Consider the following 10578-nt stretch of genomic DNA (forward strand, 5'->3'; position numbering starts at 1 on the left):
CTAGGTAGTGGTTAATTAAAGATTCAATTTTTTAAATTAGCATATTATACTTAGTGATTCCAGACAAAAGGGAAGATGCAGAGGTTAGAGGAAAGAGAATCAACTTGAAGTTCAGAGATCTTAAACAGAAAATAACTTGATGAGCTTAAGTAAGTTATTCAGCATGTCAGAGTTTCAATTTCTTTCTCTTTTTAAAGTATTTATTAATTTGAAAAACTTACAAAGAGAGAGGAAGAGACAGAGAGACACAGAGAGAGGCCTTCCATCAGTTGATACATTTCCCAAAAGGCCATAATAGCCAGGGCTGGGCCAGGCAGAGGCCAGGAGACTAGATCTCCATCCAGGTCTACCATGTGAGTGGCAGGGTCCCAAGTACTTGGGCCATCTTCCACAGCTTTCCCAAGTGCATTAACAGGTAGCTGGATCAGAAGTAGAGTATCTGGGTCTCAAGTTGCTGCTCACATGGAAGGCCAGCAGCACAGTCAGCAGCTTAACCTACTATGTCACATCACCAGCCCCAGAGTTTCCTATTCCAAAATTTTAAAAAGGCAGTCTATAAGAGCATTGTTGCATATTTATATTTCACTTCTTGGTAATCATTTATATTTTTTATGATCCTTACAATTATCTTAAAATGTGTTGGGCAGGCATTGTTATACTTATTTAACACACAAAGAAACTGAAATTCAGAAAGATTAAATGGATGCCCAATGTCACATAGCTAACATGCATTACATTTAAGACTCAAAACTCTGTTTGCTATTTCACATAGAATATTCTCTTTGCATTGCATATTGAAATTTTCCAAGAAACAGAATGATAAATGGAAGACAGACCTGGCTTCTAAGTCCAGCTCTCTCACTAAGAAACTGCATGATATTGTGCAAGTTACATTGTTTCTCTGAGCCATCTTTTTCTTATTCATAAAGAGAGAAATGATTAATTTTACAAGATATCTTCAGAGTATGCATCATCGCCATTTTCCTAAATAAGCAGAGAAAAATAAACTGCTTTGTTCAACATAGCACAGTAAGTGGTAGAGAGAAACTGCTTCTGTTTCCAGAATGATGCAACTTTTCTAGCAAGGGGTAATTATCAACATGGTTCAAAAGACTAAGGAAAGAAATGAATGTATCTCTTACCTGCTAAGATGCATATTGAAATCCACCCCCTCAGTGTAATAACAGGTAAAGAGGAGAAATTCCCTACTGTCCATGATTTACTATAATCCCCATCCTAGGAAATCCTCTACTATATGATGACAAGGGTGATAGAATACTCCAATTAGTCTACAGAACAGTGGTTCTCACCAACATTTTTTTAGGGGCCATGTGCGAGTGTCTGAAAAGGAGGAAGTTATTCTAGGTAATTATGTGTGTTTCATGGGTGGTGTACTTTATTCCCACACTTAGAAGTAGTGGTGATGCTGCTGATAATGGAGATGATTGCTAATGAATAATCCATGCATGGTGTTGAATTGGCACCCACAAGGCAAACTTTTTAAGGAGATACACTTTGTATTTAATTAGCTTTTCATCTGAGCACATACTGTGCGTTCTCTATGCCTCGCAAGCTACCCCTTGATGACACGTGCACCCAACCTTCTCCTCATCCTTCATATCTCAGTTCAATAATGTCTCTCCTCCAGGAAACCTTCCCTAAGGTTTTCACCGGTTTGCCTCTTTAGTGGAAATCTGTTGTTTTTACCAGCACAACAAAGACTTTGCTTCTGGGAAATACAGCTTGGTTTTCTTTGAAAGAACTTATTTCCCCCCATGTATGCAGTGTTGATAAGGCTATCAATCAAGGCCATCTCCTCTTCCATAACCAAGTAATGGGAATATGACCTGCACTAGGCCACCTTGACCCTCTCTCAGAGGAATTTGTACCTTGAGCATCATTGCAGAGATGGAAACTTGCCAATTCATCTGAAGGTCCTGTCCATTAATCCCTGCTCCCTGCATCCCTGAAGCCACTCTGTTTCTTGTTTCTCACATTCCTGATCTATCAGCCATTTCTTCTTTACAGTGAGTTGCCCCATATCCTGACAACCCTTTTCATCTTTGTTTATGTTAGCCTAAGTAGATTCTGGTTGCTTGTAACTGAAGAACCTAATCATACAAGGGGTCTTTGAAAAGTTGATGCATATTATGAAGAAAGTATGAAAGAATTTCAAACGTTTTTGCCACAAAAACCACATCTTTCAATTCCATTTCATATGATTTTTTGAAATACCCTCAAACATCCTTATTGTATGGCCTCCTTAATAACTCTTAATTTATTTTGTGAGTATATATTTTCATTGATTAGTTGATTTATATGTATCACTGCCAGTAAGTTGTAAGCTCCAGGAAGCCAAAATTATATACCCGATTCATAAAATGCTATTTAGCCACTTTCTAGAAACTTCACAAAATTCTGTTTCATTTGATGAATGAATGGAGTCTCAAGTTCTCACTGTTCTCTACTGTTTTTCAGTATGGGGTCCTCACCAGCACATGCCACTGAGAATTGCTCTCCTAATACTTCATGTTTTGAGCCTTTACTTTTTCTCAGTCTCTGGCATTCTCCCTCTCCATCCCTATCCCCCCCCCCCACCCCGTGCTATCTCTCCTATCTCTCTCTCTCTCTCTCTCTCTTCTCCTCCCTCCTCCCTCCCCCTTCCCCAAACCTCAACTACACTGATGTCCACACAGGATTGGATTTTTCCTTATCATAAAACTTCTCTTCAACATTCTTTTGCTTTCAGAAGAAAATTGAAAGCCTTTCAGGATCTTACATCTGATTGCCTCTGTTGTCACCTGTTGCGCCCTATTGTATTTTTGACTCTGAACATGCAGACATTTTTCAGTTCCTAGTTGCTTCAGGCTCTCTCCCATCATTGTACTTTTGAACAAACTGTCATCTCTTCCTGCAATGAATTCTATTGCTCGCTCTCCCCTTCAGTCTTCAGTCCTAAAGTTTCTTTCTCCATAAAGCTTCTTTCTCCCACCACAATGTCCACCTTCACTCAATATTGGACTAGGTTAGATGACCTGCCTTTGGGCTCCTAAAGCTCCTTCTGTACAACTCTTTTTTTACATTTATTTTTTATTTATTTTTAAGTGTTTTTTTTTTAATTTTTTTTTTTTTGCTTATTTGACAGGCAGAATGACAGGGAGGGAGGGAGGAAGAGAGAGAGATGGTCCATCTGCTCGTTCACTCCCCAAATGGCCTCAATGGCCGAGGCTGGGCCAGCACAAAGCCAGTAGCCTGGAACTGCATCCAGGGGTCCCACATTGGTGGCAGGGACCCAAGCACTTGGACTATCCTCTGCTACCTCCCAGGCGTATTAGCAGGGGGCTGGATCAGAAGTGGAGCAGCCAGGACTCAAACTAGCACTCCAATATGAAATGTTAGCAGTGCAGGTTACAGCCTGATTCTCTTCACCACAATCCTGCTTCCCTTTTTAAGGTTTCAGTTGTTTTATCTTCCCCCTTTAAGCTGAGCCTCTCAAGGACAGAGATCATAACTCTCACCTGCATGTCCTCAGAATCCAGCATAATACCAAAAATATAGAAAGCGTTCTCTATAAATGTTTACATTAAAAAAAGACTAGGTAAAATGTTGAAGAGTAGATGCTTAGCCTAGTGATTCAGATACTCACATGTCATGTTTAAGTAGTAGGGCTCGATTCCCAGCTCTGGCTCCTGATTCCAGCTTCCTTTTTTTCTTTTTAAAGATTTATTTATTTATTTGAAAGTCAGAGTTACACAGAGAGAGGAGAGAGAGAGAGAGAGAGAGGTCTTCCATCTGCTGGTTCACTCCCCAATTGGCTGCAATAGCCGGACCTGCGCCGATCCGAAGCCAGGAGCCAGGAGCTTCTGAGCCATCTTTTTCTTGTTCATAAAGAGAGAAATGATTAATTTTACAAGATATCTTCAGAGTATGCATCATCACCATTTTCCTAAATAAGCTTCTTCTTCCAGGTCTCCCACCTGGCTGCAGGGGCCCAAGGACTTGGGCCATCTTCTACTGCTTTCCCAGGCCACAGCAGAGAGCTGGATCAGAAGTGGAGCAGCCAGGTCTCAAACCTGCACCCATATGGGATGCCAGCACTGCAGGAGGCAGCTTAACCTGCTATGCCACGGTGCTGGCCCCTCCAGCTTCTTGCTAATGCATACTGGGAGACATTAGGTGATTGTCAGACAGTTTGGTTCCTTCCACCTAGATTTGGGCCTGGTCCAACCTCTGAAATTATGACCATTTAGGGAGTGAATCAGCAGATGGGAGTTCTCTCTCTCTCTCTTTCTCTATCTCTATCGAATAATTTTAAATATGATTTTAAGATTGAATGATTCCACTAGCTGAACTCTCCAGTGCAATTTTAGCCTATACTTTTTTCTTATAGGACCTATTGATTTCAACTTTACATTTTAAATATCTATGTACATGTGTTATTTCCACTGTTTTTATTCTTTAAAAGTAGAGTTTATCTTCTATATATGTTATGTAGCATCTAACATTATTTCCCATCCTACCAGAGTTGTGTAACAATTACCCATTGAAAAAGTGATGAGTCAACCCATGTTAAATATTGATGGTTCAGTGTATTAAAATGTATGTTTGAAATATTTACAATTCATAAAAAGCTTTAAGGTGACAATGACTTATTTCTAATAGAATGAACTCAAAACATGGAACTTTAGGTTAAGATGGAAAAAAATGTATGAGAAGCCTTTCTTGACGCATCTTCGGTTTTATTACTTGAACAACTAAAATTTCACCTTAAATAAATCTAGCAAGACTTGAAGTTATATAGTTTTCTGAAATACTGAGTCATTTAGTAGTACGCAGATATGAAGAGCTACAATATACCATTAGATACTTTCTAGGATAACACTGATTCCACGTATATTTGAATAACATCCTGAATGGAAAACAATCTTTTTCAGAATGTATGGGTATAAATACTTAGTTCTTCTAAAAAATATCATAAGAGAGGAACGAAAAGGACAAGTCCAAGACTGCAGAGATACATTTAAACATTCAATCATAAGCAGTTGAATCTTTGTGTCAGGTTCCTGGTTTGGTTTGTTAGACAATGAGGTTACTATAATGTCAGATGAATCAGCAAATTGGCCAAACAGTATTGAGGTTTGGCAATATATGGGATTAGGTACATTTGTTTATAATAGTGTTTTTGCTGGTGTGAATCTTTCCTAAATTCTACTTGAATAAGAAAAATTTCTGTAAGATGTAAGATTAAAATGGAAATGGAAAGAAAGAAAATCTAGTAGCTTGTACTTGAATCTTGCTTTTAATAAATATTAAAATAATACCATCAGAGGCATGCTAGCAAAGCAAGATCAAATTTAATGGAAATCTGATTCTTATTCCTCTTTTTTACTAAAGGCTAATATTTAATATACCCAAGTCTAATAATCACCCTATGTATAATGTTATTAGTGGGTATGATTTGAAATTAGAGGAACCAGGAAGTGTTTTTGAAGATACATTTTATGTCCATGATAGTGCCCATACCATTGTTGATGAATGCTTCAATACATCTGTTTACCTCCACAAACAGGTGTTAGTCTCACATACCTCTTCCCCTTCCCCCCATCCCGCTGAACTGCCTTTTCAAAAGCAACCTGAGTCTCCAAAGACATTTCTCTCTCCTCTCCCCTCTCCCCTCTCCCCTCTCCCCTCTCCCCTATCCCTTCTCTCCTCCTCCCCCTCTCCCACATTAGTTCAGGAAGAACATGGACTGAGAATAAGGGGAAATTGGAGTTTACCTCTATAAAAGATACCTTTGAAAAAAATCATGGGGCTGGCACTGTGGTGCAGCAGGTTAATGCCCTGACCTGAAGCACTGGCATCCCATATGGGCGCCGGTTCAAGCCCTAGCTGCACCTCTTCTGATCCGTCTCTGCTATGGTCTGGGAAAGCAGTGGAAGATGGCCCAAGTCCTTGGTCCCCTGCACTCAAGTGGGAGACCCGGAAGAAGCTCCTGGCTCCGGGCTTCGGATCAGCACAGCTCCGGCCATTGCGGCCATTTGGGGAGTGAACCATCGGATGGAAGACCTCTCTCTCTCTCTCTCTCTCTCTCTGCCTCTCCTCTCTCTGTGTAACTCTGACTTTCAAATAAATAAATAAATATTTAAGAAAAAATACTCCTGTTTAAAAAAAAAGAAAAAAATCATGGCAATCCTTCCAGGAATATATTTAGTTCTGAATCTCAAAAACTTGTTTGATAACTGCTGTGATCTGGCTACGTTTGCCTTCAGAGGTTCATGTGTTGAGAGCTTGGTCCTTGGTGTGGCATTGTTGGGAAGTGTGGCCTTAAGAGGTGGGGTCTAGTAGCAAGTCCTTAAGCCAAATGGAGGCAGTGTCCTCAGAAGGAATTATAGGACTGAGTTTTCTCTCTGGCTTCCTGGTTGGCAATGTGATTACTCCCTTACATTCTTTCTGTTGCCATCTTCCATGAGGAGATGTAGACGGGGGTGGGGGGGTGGGGGGGGGGGGAGAGGTGTCCTTGCTAGAGACTACTAAGATGTTTGGACTTTGAACTTCCAAAACTGTGAGTTAAGTAAACTTCCTTTATAAACATTAGGCTGCTTCAGGTATTTTGTTATGGTAGTGAAAAACAGACTAATGAAACAACATAGCCATTTTTCAAAACCATAGCTGAACATCATGAGAAACAATTGCAAAGACATTGACCATCATATTTTAGCTAAAATTCACCACATGTAGGAAATGATGGAAAATATTTACGAAGTTTAATCTGTTTAAAGAAGAGGCTTGGGAGGTAAAATATAAGCAAATATACTGTATATTGCTCTGACAACATTTATATATACATATGTATTATATATCCATATTTTATTGAAGAATTTCAATTTACTTTATGCCATTGTAGAAAATACCAAAACGATTCAAGAAGTTGTTGGAAGACATTTGTCATAGTCAGCTTATCACAGAGTTTAGATTTTTATCTCTGTTATCGTCCAATTCTAAAACCAAATGATTTTGTGAATAACTAGAAAGCTCAGTTTCTTTAAATTTTCATATTCTGTTTCAGCTGCAGATGTGCTTCTACGTGAAGGCAGAGGAGATGCCTCCTTAATGATCTTATTTAAGGAGAATTACTCTTCCCCACCCCTAACATGTGCTATTAGGTCTTGTGGCAACATGAACTTTAGAGATGGAGAGACCTAATTGTGAATCCTAGCATTAGTTCTCACATCTGTGTGATTTCAGGCAACTTACTTAGGTGCTTTGAGATTCCGTTTGCTCATCTGTATACTGTGGATTTTAAGGCTTAGAGTCAAAACATCTGAAGCAGCTTCTATTTTGCTTAGCTTTCTCTAGGCACAGAACAGAAGATGGTCGTTATTAATTGTATTAAACTATTGTTGTTCCATGAGTTCTCTGTCAAAATTCATGCAGTCCTGAAAGTGACACATTCAGATGTTATCAGCCATTATCACTATAGTCCAAGTAAAGGAGTTAATATGGTTGAACCCAGAACAGGTAAATTTTGCTAGGTAGAATGTTGGAGCTAGAACAGAGTAGCTGGGAGACAGTGGTAGGTACTGAAAGGTCAGGTGAGGTCTGTTGAAAATAAATATTGCTCATAGCCATCTCTGATCAACTTCTTTAAAATCTGGTCATCTAGAAAAAAGAGAGGCTTAAAAATACATAGCAACTGAGAAAACACAGACACCAATCCATCAGAACAGAAGTCAGCAATTTTACTAGGAGAGTTTCCTGGATGAACACACTTCCCAAATTTGGTATATTCTCTCCCTTTAGTTACAGGATCCTAGGGAAGTCAGGAGCTTTGGGAGGAAGGAATAGGAATCTTGTGGCAGTGCATAGCACTTGACGGGGTGTGGGACAGCAGCCATTTATTGACTAGTATGAGGTAGTTGAATATTTTAACAACTTCTCTGATGGTATAGGTATGCATCAGCTGAATACAAGCCCTAGCCCTAAGACTAAACAGGAGAGAGACAAAGAAGGGGACTAAAAAGAAAAACAGCATTGCAAAACACCCATCATTTAAGTAACAGAGTGAAATCAGGATATATTAATCCCTGTATTATAATTTATACTTAAATCTTGAAGATGAAGTATACAATGTTTTCTAGACAAACTGAATTTGATAACTTTAAGTAGTCCCCCCCCGCCCAGGGAAACCACACCTCACTATCTTTCACTTTGTTAATTTTTTTTTTAAACTCTCATGATATCTTCAAAGGAATAGGAAGCTTTCATTTACATTTTTAAATGCTGTGTCCCTGGTTGACACACCATAATGCAACTCCCCGTGCACCAAAATCGCTTTGACAAATGGAAATTTAAATGGTAAGAGCCTTTTAGCAGAAATCCACAGTTTTCATAATTCCCTACAATGCATGTATTGTACATTTTTTAAATAAGATATGTGCCACCACAGGCAAGGTTAGATTGCCCTTATCTTATAGAGCTGAGCAGAGTTTCCATTTTTTTGAATAGTATCAGATAAGCACTCTGCAAAGGCCCTACAACATTTAATTCAGTGGTAGTATTTCCCTAGATGTGTAACTACATGCAGGGCACAACAGGTTGAAAAAACTGAAACCGGATTGAAAAAAACCCCACTCTGGTTGAATTTCTATATTTTTTTTGGCAGCTGATATAACCACCTGGAGGGTTCAAATAGGTAATAAATCTATTTGAGCAAAGGCATGGCAAATGCCTATGTACGGAGAAAAGAGCTCAGTAACGGAGCCCACAGGGTTGAAGGCAATTCTCATGTAGCAAAATCCCACTTAAAACAAACCTCTCCTTTCTCTTGGGATCTCCTGTAATCCTGGGATTAGATGGATCAGTACTGGCAGTGGTTGCTCTTTGCTCAGAGAATTTGCTCAGGTTGTATGGGGCTCATTCTGTTTTCCTTCAAATTTCAAAATCGAATGTTGAGAACATTTTCCTTATTAATAAATTTCTCAAACTGGTCTTTGATCCATGATTCTACTTTGCATTCTCCAGGGGCAAATCTGAACCATCCCCCAAAGCCTTAATTTCATCAGTTTTGGATGAACAATGCAAATTTTGTCCCTAGTCTCTCTCATCTGCTGGTCTTTGTGCTTTTCTGGGACAAGAAAAAGGCTCATTTTTCTTTTGTATTTTTCCATTTTAGCATAGTGCCAATTATTATAAGTAAATATCAAATATGTATAGAATTAATGAATGATTGAATAAATGGTATAAAATACTGAAGAATATGACTAGCAGGTAAGAGTTCACTTTCTTGTTTGTTACTGTACAAAATTATACTGGGTAATCTACAGAGACACTCATTTATAAACTTCTGGGAAAAACATAAACATTGACTTTAATCTGTAAAGACATAGATAGCTCTTTAGCTTTTCCAAATGTCACCTTTCTTTCAAAGTTCTTTTGTGGAAAAAGTGGGACAAATGAGAATGTTGTTTTCTTTCTGTAATTGACATTTTGAGACAAAGGCATCATATCTTCCCAAAGGATTCTTGACTTTGGAAACTCCTTGCTTTCCTGACTGCTAAAGCTTTGGTTTATTGACCTGTTGCCAGGTCTATCACTTTTCATGTGTTAATGCTTTTATATATATATATATATATATATATATATATATATATATATATAGTGTGTGTGTGTGTTCAATACAAAGAAGTACAAACTATTGTAATAGGGACTTCTCAAATACATAAGCTATAAATATAGTACATTAAGCAGAAATAAATGCTATGCATTTTTCATAAATTCAAAACATCTGAGAGGAAGATTTGAATTATAAATGCTACTTTTTAGTTCCATTTTAAACCTCCAAGAGACCTACAACATTTAACTCTCATCCCATTCTTCTAAGATGGAGTAGTAGGAAGATATTAAAAAGTGTCTCTGTTCCACCTTCTAAGATCATTACTTTATTTTCCAGAAGTGTATCCAATTCTGGTAAGACAGATGTGTCCCATTGATCTTAGAAATATGTTGTTCCATGGCTGCAATTTCTTTCTCTGAAATCATCTTCTGGTATTTTAAATTTATTACCAATTGGCTGGTGCAGTGTGGTTTTCAGTTGCTGAAAATTTAGAGTCCATTACAAAAGTGAGGTTTGGAGTAATTTCCTGGACTATGTTTGGTGCCAAAGTCCCCACAAACTGATTTTTTGTCACTGTTTTGGCTGTCTGTCTCAGTAGGAAAATCTGTCTTTTTATTTGCGTGGATCTGATACAATGGATGCTATGTATAGATGTCCTTTGTCAAGATTATAATCATCTATTTTGTGAAAGAAATTTGAGACTGAAGCATTAAAACATACCTGAAAAGAAATCAGCATTAGAAATCAGAGTTCATTCTGTTCAATGGCTTCATCTGTTCCTGGGTCTTAAAGCAAGGTGACGATTGCTGTTGTCATGGGAATCTGGGTCATGGAGAACAAAACTCAAACTCATTTTATAACAGGATAAGAAAAAATGCCTGAAACAAATTATTCATTTCCCTATACTCACAATCATAGGACTGGTGGTCTAGCCCCAAACAACAAATCATCTTTAACAGATGAAA

The sequence above is a fragment of the Lepus europaeus genome, chromosome X, assembly GCF_033115175.1.
Source record: "Lepus europaeus isolate LE1 chromosome X, mLepTim1.pri, whole genome shotgun sequence".
In the NCBI taxonomy this organism is placed as follows: domain Eukaryota; kingdom Metazoa; phylum Chordata; class Mammalia; order Lagomorpha; family Leporidae; genus Lepus; species Lepus europaeus.